General features: G+C 41.2%; 1 protein-coding gene across 10 annotated transcripts in view; it reads right to left on the bottom strand.

The window, feature by feature from the left end:
• FAM110B (family with sequence similarity 110 member B) overlaps window positions 1–12,471 on the bottom strand; it is a 109,493-nt gene that overhangs the window by 39,108 nt on the left and 57,914 nt on the right. Inside the window, exon 3 of one of the 10 annotated variants that reach the window (XM_080581191.1) lies at window positions 1,792–1,945. The exons of the other annotated variants lie outside the window; for them this stretch is intronic. The gene's annotated coding sequence lies outside the window, so the exon portion shown is untranslated. The remainder of the gene's footprint in view (window positions 1–1,791; window positions 1,946–12,471) is intronic. 10 annotated transcript variants of the gene reach the window in all.

Genomic DNA, 12,471 nt, shown 5'->3' with positions numbered 1-12,471 from the left:
AGAATGAGTGGATTTGCCCTGGGAGCGCACAGCCTGCCTATCGGGAGCAGGAAGCACATAACAACAGGTTCACAATGGAAGCCCAAAGGTCCGACTCCAAGAAGGAAATAAAACAAATTAATAAGAAAAACACTGCAGTCATTAAGATAAATGAATATAAATCGCTTTATGGTCATAGACTTGTTTATTTTTTTTAATAATATTAGCAATATGACTCCTTGGCAAACTAATAAGAAATTGGGGGAAAAAAATCCACATGTATCTACATGGCTCATCCTAAACATTTAGCAGTTACTTTGACAGTAAGTCTTTTCATGTTTTGGTATACTAGTGCAATGTTAGCATTCTCAACACTAGCCCGAAGGGTTTCTAAATTAGTAAGTCTATGTTACCATGGTAACATAATGTACTACCAAAATGGACCACTTTTTACATCCACTATAATCAAGTTAGTGACTAAGAAAGTTATAAAAATTCTTGCCTTTTCATTTTTTTGAGTTTGTTCTTTTTAAATATTATTATTAAAATATACACACAATGTTTTGTTTCTTACACAGAAAGAGGTCCAGAAAAAAAAATCACCACCACCAGCAACAAAAAGCAGTTCTTCAGACTTGTTCTTAGGTCTCTTTAGCTCCAGTTCCCAGACACAGAAAGTTTTAACACCCCATGTCTGGTTTTACTTTTGCAGACTGTGATGAGCAGATGATGACCTTTCCTTAACACAATACTGTTTAAAACACAGTGACACCTCACCCGCAGAAATTTCTTATGTTCCAGGATCCTGCCCACCGCGCTGTCTCGGATACCCCGGGGCATGTTAAATGGCACTAGATGCCCTAAAAGTCAACCTGCCATCCTTGATCAGACAATCTTCAAACTGAGAATATTCACGTTAAAAACATTCTCGTATAAAGTTCAATGTTCAAAAGGCATCATCTTCACGGTCATCGCATCCACACAGACCAGAGGATCTGTCCTACATTTACACAGATTAGATAAAATATGACTTTCTTTATATCTCAAAAAAATAATCACCCTGACAGGAAACACACTCACTACAGCCAACCCTCGCCAACCAGCCACGCCACACAGCACAAAGGCTACCACAGGATCCCATGAGGCCAAGGAGCTTTGCCCATACAAGCAAGTTTTCACACAATGGGCCTTACTCAAATGACATCAGATATTTGCAGTCAAAATCTTGAAGACTTATATTAGGATACTTTCTTTTAAGAGATAGCATCTCATTGCATATAAATATTTTTTGTCATAAGCCTGCTGTAACAACCTCTTCAGGGTATTCCTGTGGTCTCACTGTTCATAGAAGTCTTTTAAAATAATTGAGGCTATAAACATGAACTTTTTCTGACTCTTGCTGCAATGAAATTAAAAGGGAAAAAAGTCACGAGTTTATGGTTGTGTCAATAAGAGCTAGACCTATTGGTTTATCGTAACACTTGCCAATAGCGCTACCATTTTAAGTCTGCTGCCGAGTTCAATGATTTGTGAAACTAGAGGTATTTTTTAAAGGAAATTAAAAAGAATTTTTATTCACTTTTATTAGTGGAAGAATATGTCAAATATTCAACTTCTCAAATTTTGACCCAGTTGACTGGTTTTTATTCTTTTAGACAATGTTATCATTTACAGTTGGGAGCTAATGCCAGAGTATTTGAGATTAATTTGCTGAAATAATTTGCTATAATTTATATTCCCTTCAGAAAGCTAGGGGGGGAAAGAAGAAACAGTGTCCAAAGACACTATGAAAATCCCTCCCAAAAGACTCACATGAACACAGTATTGATCCTCGCCTTCCTTCACTACACAGCGTTGCAGTGAAGCAGAACCAGGGACTATTGCTTCTCTCCAGGCCCAGCTCTCCAAAAGTAACATCCAGAAAATATAAAGAAGAAGTTGCTCTCCTGTTCAAAGGATCTTCCTCCTGGGAAAGCATATCAGTTAAAATCATACTATACACAACACAGAGTTATGCAACTACAGTTTAACTTGTGTGATTTCCAATCTGGATGCACTTGTTTGAATGACTTTTTGCTGCACTCTTTTTGTCATTCTGCTGGAAATGCAATGCCTATCTGTGTGTGTAATCGGGGGTGAGTAGAGTTCATCATCATCATCAAAAAAAACCACATGCATGAATGGGATGCCAAAGTAAAATTATATGCAAAGATCAAATCTAGCAATAACCATCTACAGACCGGTCAACTTCCTGACTTTCAATGGCTGCGTTAGCAATAATTTTTGTCTGTGTTGCTTTCTCTCCTTCTTATTGCTGTTTCTCAACTATAAATAATAAATAAAAAAAAGTAATAAAGGTGGCTAAGGGATTCTCAGCTGAACACCTGGCTGAGCAAAAAAGTTAAAAGCCTCACAAACTTATATGTCCAATTAAAAGTTTACAAGTAAGAAGTCCTTCATCTGTGAGTGCTCAAAACATCACAGGAAAACTAAGTTCAACGGCATTATGCATTATCAAACATACATTCCCCAAGTATATCACAAAACATGCACTGTGGGAAAATCCTTTATAAGAGTCTTCTCTGAATTGTTCATTTAATGCAACTTCCATGAGAACAAAAAGACCAGATCATTTCACATGTATTGTCAGAAAAACAAAAATCACATTCTGGGGTACTTCTATCTATACTTTGAGGTATCACAACCAGATCTTTACCTGTCTGGTTTTGATCCTTACTTCAGGACTATTTCAGTTATACCATTAGGTAAAATAATCACCACCTTCCAAAACTCCTAATAGCTACAACTTAATTGTAAGGAAGAACTGGTAAGGAAGGTAACCAACAGTTGTTGACGCAAACTAATCTCTGGATCATAAAGCCCCATGTAGCTGCACTCCTGTCACGCAATACATGAGTTGTAAAACTAAGGTGCTTGAAAATAAATCAAACACCAAAAAGAAATTACTGCCAGCAAGGACATCGTATTTCAATGATAAAAGTGCACGTGATGCCAGCCAATTTCAAGCTGCAATAATCTGAACATAATCCTCGTATGTAAACCATAATTTATGGGAAATCATCCGAAATACTGATGGTAGAATTTATATCTTAATAGCTAGCATGCTGACGGCTAAAATAGTTCACACATTTGGCAGTTTTTATACTATGCAAACTGCCGGGGTAGTACAGAAATAAAGCTATTTCCATGTGATGTGCACCGCAGGAGCGTGCCCCTCCTCTAACAAGGGCTGGGAACCGGTCAGCAGCAGGAAAGTTCTTATTTCAAGTCCCTTTGCTGCATATGTGATTGCCTGTCCTAAGACACAGAAGTTTTACTGTAGTATTTCACTATCTGTCAGAGGAACGCTTAAAATACAGTGTCCTCTCTTGTCAAGGATAATATTTATGTGCATTAAAAAAATGGAATTGCTGTGACAGTATGAAAGAGTTATGAATTTACAACGGTGGCCCACAGCAAGAAAATTGGGACTCTTCTCCATCACCTTGGAAGTGACACTTGGAAAGATAGCTGCTGCCAGCCTGAAACTCCACACAGCCCAGCCCCCCCCTTCCTCTCCCTGCCCCAAGGACAGTCCCAGGGTAAGAAAAAAAAAATATAATTTTAGAGTGTTTTTCCAGTTCCTTGGCAATTGCTGGGAAAACCCAAAGGATTTCAATTGACAAACTGGCACACAAGCCTCTAAAAGCATAGATGGTGACACAAGAGGTGTCACCGCTCTGTTGGACACACAGTCATGGAAGCATAGAGCGGTTTGGGTTGGAAGGGACCTTAAATATCATCTAATTCCACCCCCCGGCCATGGGAGGTTGGATGGGGCTATGAGCAACCTGGACTAGTGGGAGGTGTCCCTACCCATGGCAGGGAGTTGAAAGTAGATGGCCTTTAAATTCCTTTCCAAACCCTATCCACCAATGCTGTAACCCCATCGTAGAAGGCCACTGGATTTGTCAGGCACGATCTGCCCTTCGTGAAGCCATGTCGGCTGTCCCCAGCCACCTCCTTAGTTTCCATGTGCCTTAGAGTTTCCAGGAGGATCTGCTCCTTGATCTTGCCAGGCACAGAGATGAGACTGACTAGCCTGTAGTTCCCGGGGTCTTCCTTTTTTCCTTTTTTCGAAAGGGGTCATGCTTCCCCTCCTCCAGTCAGTGGGAGCCTCACCACACTGCCACGACTTCTCAAATACGATGGCCAGTGGCTTACCATCTCAGCCTGCCCCCTCCACCCCCCGACCCCAACACCAGCACACATCTCCTTGCTCACCTACTTCGAAACTCCCAGAACCACAGGGAGACAAAGCCAAGTGCGCTGCTAACAAGACTATTCTTAATTGCAAAGAGGCCGGCTCCACCCTTCCCTCGGTCACCACACCCCTAATAAAGCAGCACTGCTTTAAAAAAGCGATCAAGATTCAGAAGTTGCCCCCAGAGTAGCCCTTCTGTGGTAGATACTGGGTTTCTAAGACATGCAAAGCCACTCGTCCTTCCAAGCCAGGCAATGTACAGCAGCGACCAGCACGTGCAGTTCTCATGCCTGTTATCAGTTTCAGTGGGAAGCGATGGCAAAATTGCACAATTCTTTTGGACTCCATGATCACACAGCATCTTCCTAGCTGGAGTTTCCAGATTTTCAAAACCCTGTATCCACGTGTACACATATATGCAGATTTTGGAAGAGTCTTAGAAGAATCTCTGTTCCTCATCATAAACCACCTCTGTGTTCACAATTTATATGAACTTCAAGAGATGATATAAGGAAGCTGTTTGAAAATAAATCTCTTCTGCTTTAGAAGCTTCACCCCACAGAAGGAGGGAAAAAACCCACTCTGTAGTGCTTTGAATTATACATCCACACTGCAGGAGAGAGACATGGCCAGAACTAGCAGTTGGCTCATCCCCTGGTTTTGTGCATTTACTGGGTCTGTTCCAGCACTCATGCATTTTTCTCACATACTACCTTTACAGTAAAGTAAGCAAAAAAAGTGCTGTACCCTCTGTAAATCCAGAAGAAATATGCCACAAAATTTCTAAGAAATGTATCAGAGTTGTGTCTGAATTTTAAAGTGCATCTCATTTCCAGTGCTTACTTCAAAACCTTAAAATGGGAATTTCCTTAGTTTTAGTCCTCCCCTCTCCCCATAAATTAGTACCCACTACCTTTCAGAACAGGTTTCCTGCTCCAGGTCATCACTACTGACTGAGCTGTACTTATGGCAGTGCTCACACCTCTGTGACAGAGTCTCAGAAACATCTCACTCAGGACCTCCATGGAATCTGTTAAATTTTTAATTTACCAAAAAGAAATAAAAACTCTTAAGTAAGAAGTCCACTGTTTGCTGAGAAGTTTTCTGATTAGCAGCTTCCCGATTATTTTAAGTCATATACTCCCAAATGTTTTTATGGGAACACTGAAGATATAGTTAAAGATTTAGGTATCTCAACAAATAAGATGATTATTGTATTTATTTATCATAAATGCAGTTACCACACAGTAGCATTGCCAACTACCTTGTCTGGGAACTGGTGAATGTAGCACGGTTTTAAATAATCTGGCAGACAAGACTGGACTTAAGACTTTCAGGCATCCATTAAAAATAAAACAAAGGCACCAAGGACAACAACAAAAACCCTTTGGCTTTCCAGAATGGTATTGAACAGTTACTTAATGCTTGGAACCGCACTGTGGGTTGGACCAGTGTCATTCCCGTTTTGTACATGGAGAAAAGCACTTGGTCAGTGGAACAGAAGTGCAATTATTATTCCAGTATCTGGCTCCTGAAGCAAGGCAGCTTCCACTCATATTAGGCCACAAAGCAATGCTTCAAGTCTGCCAAAATAGCATGGCTACCTTTGTTCCCACAGTACCTGCACAAATTACTTTGTGAAGCACCAGAAAATGCATACCCAGTTTGCTTTGGATCTTCAATACCAAGCAGAACCATAAAAAAGTTGTACTTTATTTCATCATTCTTGAAGCTGTACCTTATCTGCTATGAACTTTACCCTTTATCTTCCTTCACAGGACAATTTGCTTTTCTAACTGATGGTAATTCTCATGGCATGCAAATCTACTCATCTCGAAATGCCACTGGGCCAGACTTGTTCTCTCTAGTCAGCGAAGACGCTTAAGCAAGTTTCTGTTGTGTTACAAGCTTTTGCATAACATCTGCACAGAGAAGTCTTCCCAGCAGATACCCTTCTCGACATGTGCTGCTACAAGTACAAATCCAGGGCTTCCTGAAAAGACTTTTTTTCTAGGTCTTAATCGAAAAGTTAGTCATACTCATTTTGCAAGATTGCTGTGTGATACAAGGTAAATTAAATACCACCAAGACACAGCGAAGCATACTGAATCGATTTAACAGTGTTAGCTCTTCCCAAGTGGAAAGGATGTAAAACAAAGCAGCACCACAACTGTTCAAAAGCATAAGGGCAAAGTGACATTAAGGAGACAGAAAACCAACATTTTGATAACAAGTGAGAGATGATAGATAATGCTAGGGTATTATACTGGAATTTCAGTATTGGCTATGACAGAGAAGAAAGAACTAACAAGAAGATGTAAAGAGAGATGATACGATCAAAGCCACAGGCTTGGGAAATGCACTTTCATGCAATATTCAGAATTGATTTAAATGGGACAAGACTGCTTTCATCCAGGCTAGAAAAGTGATGGCGAGGTACTTTAGTAGTAAGATGAGACAGCCGGATGGAAGATTTCACAGCATGGGCAGATAGGGAAGGCTGCACCTTGGACACGCAACACCAGGAGAACAAGATACAGACTGCACCGGGTTGCAAAAACCTTGACAGAATTAAAGCAGGGGTAGGAAACACTGAGCAGTTTTTACTCCACTAATACTGTATTCATATAATACAGTATACCAGTACTGTACACTGTATAACTGCTTTTCTGTGCATTCATTTTTCATTACTATTTTAAAAGATTAATAGGTTTAAGGGAAGAATAGAAATATTTTCTGATTCAAGTGGATTGCAGAATTTTTACCTTAGGGAGAAATTTAGGAAGCTAGTAATAAGAGCTACTTTGTCTGCAAAGTTCATCATAAGGGCTCCTTAAGACATAAGGCTCTCAGTAGGTTAACTTAATAGCAACTGCACCGGCTACGTAAGAAAGTGACCTTTATTGGTAAGAAATATTAGGACACTTCAGGGGTTTAAAAGACCCCAAAAAGAAATTCACGGTATCAGCTGAGCAGAGGACAACTTGGAACAGACTCTTACATTTTAACTCTGTTTTTATATACTTACAACTTATACAGGCAAAAGTCACATCTATTCAGAAATAAAGGCTGTAAATCACCCATATCAGAGGCAACTCAACCATTCAAAACGTATGCAAACTATTTAAGGATTAAGTTTCAAGGGAGAGTACATTTAAAGAAATACAAACCACCTCAGGTGACAGCTCATGTGAAATAGGGATGCTAAGGAAATCTCCCTGGACTCCAAAATTATGCTAAAATCATGCTGGATACAATGGGGACTGAAACAGAATTACACCTAGCACGGTTTTGCTCTTTGTGAGGGAAAAATTCAATTATTTTTTTGAGGCTGCATCAGTTCTGCATTTGTAACTGGGCCATCTGATTTCTCCCACAAGTACAAAAAGTTGAAATGAACCAATAGTAAAAATAAACCTCATCAGCCTGTTTTCTCAGTATTAGACATTATTTTCTAAACACAATAAACACAGCTCTGTTTTGAAGACAAAATGCGAGTGAGGCTGCCATAAAGGATCACTGTCCCTGGATGCCTGTCCTCAGATAAACAGCCTGAACTGCCAAACCTTTCCAGATCAAGCAAAAGCCCTGATACTGTGGTGCAAGGTGATGAGCCGTGCTCTAGCCAGTATTTCTGGCTGAAAGCAACCAAACACTGCAAGGATCTCAAGCTATTGTCATGACCTCACGAAGTCACACCTCTGTCCAAGCACTCCTTCCAAGAGCATCTGGTGTGGATCTGCCTTTGTACAGGATCCGATGATTGTTCTCAACAACCCCGTGCCTCTAACTGGCAGATTTCAGCAAGAAAACATCCTAACAAAAGGAGCTGATACAGCACCCTTGTGCTTAATGAAAACTCATTTCCAGCTGTGAGGAAAAGAAGGCAGCTTGCGCCCTGGTGCACTTTACTGCCAGAAGCAGCAAATCGCTAAAAAGCATTGTGAAGAGCTGGGAATCGAGTCCCCAGAACTAATAAATCCTTCCTTGCTATTTACGTGGCACTCCCTAAGTAGCCAAAGGGGAACCCTTTCTGCCACTTGGGTCACCTCTTCCCTGCAGAGGTTGGAAGGGCAGCACCAGGCACCAAGGCGACAGTCACAGCGGTGACAGCCCGGTGCTCGCTGCTGGCAGTGCTGAGCCATCTCCAGCTTTTGGGGCAGCTCGATTTAAGGGCAGGTCCCAGTTCTGTTGAAGAATTTCACATCAAACATTTCCAACGTTTCTAGCTGTATCACATAAAGGAAATGAGGAGCAAGTCTTACACTTGTAAACATGGAACTGGACTTTTTCTTCTTGCTCCAGACAGCCAAACAGTCCTTGCAACTGAAATCCACAGCGCACGTGAGCATTATAGATTTGGGAAGAGAGGGAGCTGGAATACAAGACGACGACGGGACGGTTTTAAAACATACTTGCAGGAAGGGGAAAGGAGAGCAGGGAAGAGAGACTCAGCCCACCAGTACAAACCCACCTTCTTTTCAGGCACGTTTGTGACATCCAACAAGAAAAGACTTCTTCACTATTACAGATTACCTCTAAAGGATTTTTGAAAGACAGTCGTATGGACCAAAGAAAATAATCTAATCAAGTGTAAAAGGCCTAACTGCTAAACTAAAATGAAACAAGCAGGGAAAAAACTGCCCCATTCATAAGGATTAAAGGATTTATCTGATTAATTTTTCAAAATTCAACAAAAAAAGAATTTCAGAACTTCTTACTGGCTGTGATTGAAGCTAAAGCAAGGAACTAAGCAAGCTCTCAAATAGAAATTGGTTTCTTTCATCTTCAAAACTTTTTTTTTTCCAAATGCCTTCACTGTAAGAAATGTCTACGTACCATTTCTAAGATGTTATGTCAGAACCTGTAAACAAGCAGGAAAAATAAATCCCTCACCATATTTGAGCACAGACCGTCAGAAGAGAAAATATGGCACTGTCATGTATTTAAACAGTAAAAATCCAAATGCTTGTCAGAACAAAGATAATGTTTCTGCTACTTCAAATATAAAACCTTAGGTCTGCACTCTTTGCCACTTGTCTTGGCCAAGATGTAAACAAAGACGACCTCTTCAGCCCCAAACAATGTAATACTAATGATGGTGATCATTTAAACAAGGAGAAAATTGCTTTAATTGGGGATGAAAACAAGAAAGAAATCTTGTTAATATTATAAGGCAGGAGTAATGGCTTTGAAGGGATGGGATGAAGAGCTTTGCCCTTCTCCCACAAAGTTACCCAAAGCATACTAGAAAGGATGCCTGTAGACAGCTTCCTCCAACACTGCCCTGAGGGTCGCCTGGTGCTTCGTTTGTACGTACCCAAAGACTAAATTTAATTTTTGTAGTCAGTCAGCCTTGTCCAGCTTTCCAGTTTTCAGCAGTGATGTCAGACCTACACACAGGCTGCAGAAACAGGGCTAAAGCAAGCAGAACGGTAATTAGGTTCATTTAGGACTCCAAAAAGTATTTGCATAAATACAAAGTGTCTGTAGAGCGTTCCCAGCTCTCCATGTTTGCTAGTGGATTTGGAGCTACGTTTTGTTGGGAGGGGACTCCCACTGAGGGTGCGCCTCCCTCTTCTGGCCCAGAACCCTTTATTCTCTTTCTCTCATGCAGATTTCCTTCTGTGCACTTTCTGCCCACTTAAGCTTAACACGGTCCCTAACAAAGATGTAATTCTGTATAAGTGGTGCCCAACTGAAGCCATCTAAGAAGAATAAAGCTTTCTGTAAAGCAATTTTATATAGCGCTTTTGACTATACCGACTTGACATATTATTGTGGGAGGGAAAATATGTAAGAAAGATTTACAATGGCTGCATAAAGCACGGAAAATAAGTGTGGCCTGTATGAAATGGAATTTTTATATGTAAGAAAATATAAAAAAAATCTCCTTAAGCAACCCTTTCTCATCTCATTTTCTCCAGTTTGTCCTTGACTCCAGTTATGTTTATACAGCAGCTAGAAATAGGTAGATGTATGCTTATCATATGTACACGTGCACACTCACACATAAGGATAGGTATAAATGAAGTAATTTTGGATAGCAGGATTAATACAGAAAAAATAACTCGCCTAAAGGTGAGAGGCCTTACGTGGTCAGCTGTTGGGAGATCTCTGATCACAGAACTGCAGAACAGCTGAGCCTGGAAGGCACCTCTCTAGGTCGTCTGGTCCAACCTGTTGCTGCAAGCAGGGCCACCTACAGCCTGTTGGCCAGGATCATGTCCAGATGGCTTTTGGAGATCTCCAAGGACCTTCCTGGGTAACCTGTGCCAACATTTGTCCATTCTTACAGAAAAAAAAATAAAATTATTATGCTTATATGGAATTTCCCATGTCTCAGTTTGTGCCCATTGCCTCTTGTCCGGTCATGGAATGCCTCTGAGAAGAGCCTGGCTCCATCCTCTTTACTCCTCCCCAAGAGTTATGTATATACGTTGATAATTCCATACTTGATTTTGGCAAGAAGCAGAAAAAAAAGCTCTGTATAGGATCCTACTGCCTCCAGAAGTAAGTTCCACAAAGTCAGAAGAGCTGCTATAAATGGCAGATGTACGTATTTCTTGGAGATGAGGGAAGCATCAATCCAGTTTCAGCATGCTTGCAAAAAAAAAAAAAATCAATAGTAATTCAACACCAGATGGATTCAGTATTTGTAGATGTCTTCTAAGAATGGATTTAAGACTTAGTTGCAAACACGCTTTTGATGCAAGTTTAGGCTTCAGAGTCATGCTGAAGTAAAATAAGAAAGTGTAAGTTGCTTTGTAGCATAAGGAAAGAGAAAATACTTGCAGAAACTCAGGTTCTTTAGAGAGCTAAAAACCACAGTCAATAGTAAAGAAGCACCACAGTTTTTCAACATGTACCATAGGAAAAATCCCTTATCTAGCCACACTACAGACAACGAACCCAAGCCCTATATACTTCAGCCAAACTATTTGCTTGGCTGTTGCTCTGCAAGGACTTGATGTAAGCACACAAAAAACCTCCTCCCGGGGCAGAATCAGAGCTGCTGGCCTCCCGCAGGACCCTTTAGGCAGCCAGCGCAGCAAATTCACCAAGTAGCCAGCAAAGAAGAGCAAAACCGACGTGACACTAGGCCAGAAAGCATCCACGGGGTTTGCAGCCCTGTATGCAGCAGCGAAGCTGTGAAGATTCAGGTCAGTGCTGTGCCGCTGCTGCCTGCGACACCTACAAGAGGGGTAGGGGCAGCTCCTCAGGTCACCACCTTGTAGAGGCCCCGAGGATGTGGGGTACCTGCACGGAGACGTGATCGAAAGACACGGGCCCTGTTTTCAGAAAACAGTCAGCAAAACTCATTAATCACTTTGGAAAGCCCTCATGCAGAGATGACAGGGGGATGACAGGAAGATGAAGAGCAACACTTGTTTTCAGTAAAGAGGTAAGAGAAGAAAAGCAGACATGCCAGACTTGGAAAGGTCAGGGGTAAGATTCGCGTTTGTCAAAATGAGCTTTCCATGCAGGAGCCAAGGACATCTTCCATCAGTAAGCAAATAATTAACAAAACAAGGGAAAAAAAAATCAGGTCTTTTTTGGTAGGAGAACTTGAATTCTTCACCTGCATGCCCTTCTTGGCCACCTCCACCTACAAGGTATTTTTAGATATTGCCCACTCAATAGGGAGTGGTGATTGTGAAGATGTCAAAGAGCAGAGGGTTGAATGGCAGATAGAAGCTGAAAGGCAGAGAGAGCTTGATTGGAGAAAGTGAATACAAAAGAGAAGATGGATTTGAATGGGAAAATGGGGCAGACGAATTTAGAAAGGAGACAGGGAAGAAAAAGAACTGAACGTTTAAGGACAATAGGGCCATCTACTACTTCAAGGTCCTGTTCTGTTGCACCAACCACGATACCTGCCTTCCACATTAAATTATCAGCAAGCACACTGCCTCCGCTGGGCTTCACCAAGTCCCTGGGGACTCAGAGGCCAAAGCAGCAATCTGCATTCCACAATATGCCAAAGGAAAATGGGGGGGCAGAGGGGACGGCACACAGATTTTAATAGTGTTGATGTAACAGTAATGAAAGAGAAAGGGATGCAATTTATCGAGTCCCTCATACATCTTCTGATTAGACTGCTGTTTTAAGATCACAGTAGAAATACAAAGCTGCACACTCATTTCTGGATGACTGCAGTGCCCAAAATACCCAGTGCCAATTATGACACTGAGACAGAAGGAAATCATCCTTATCCTGGCAAGTTT

This window comes from Anser brachyrhynchus, assembly GCF_964034855.1.
Source record: "Anser brachyrhynchus genome assembly, chromosome: 2".
In the NCBI taxonomy this organism is placed as follows: domain Eukaryota; kingdom Metazoa; phylum Chordata; class Aves; order Anseriformes; family Anatidae; genus Anser; species Anser brachyrhynchus.
Note: the sequence above shows the minus strand (reverse complement) of the source record. Positions and strands in the feature narration are given on the sequence as shown.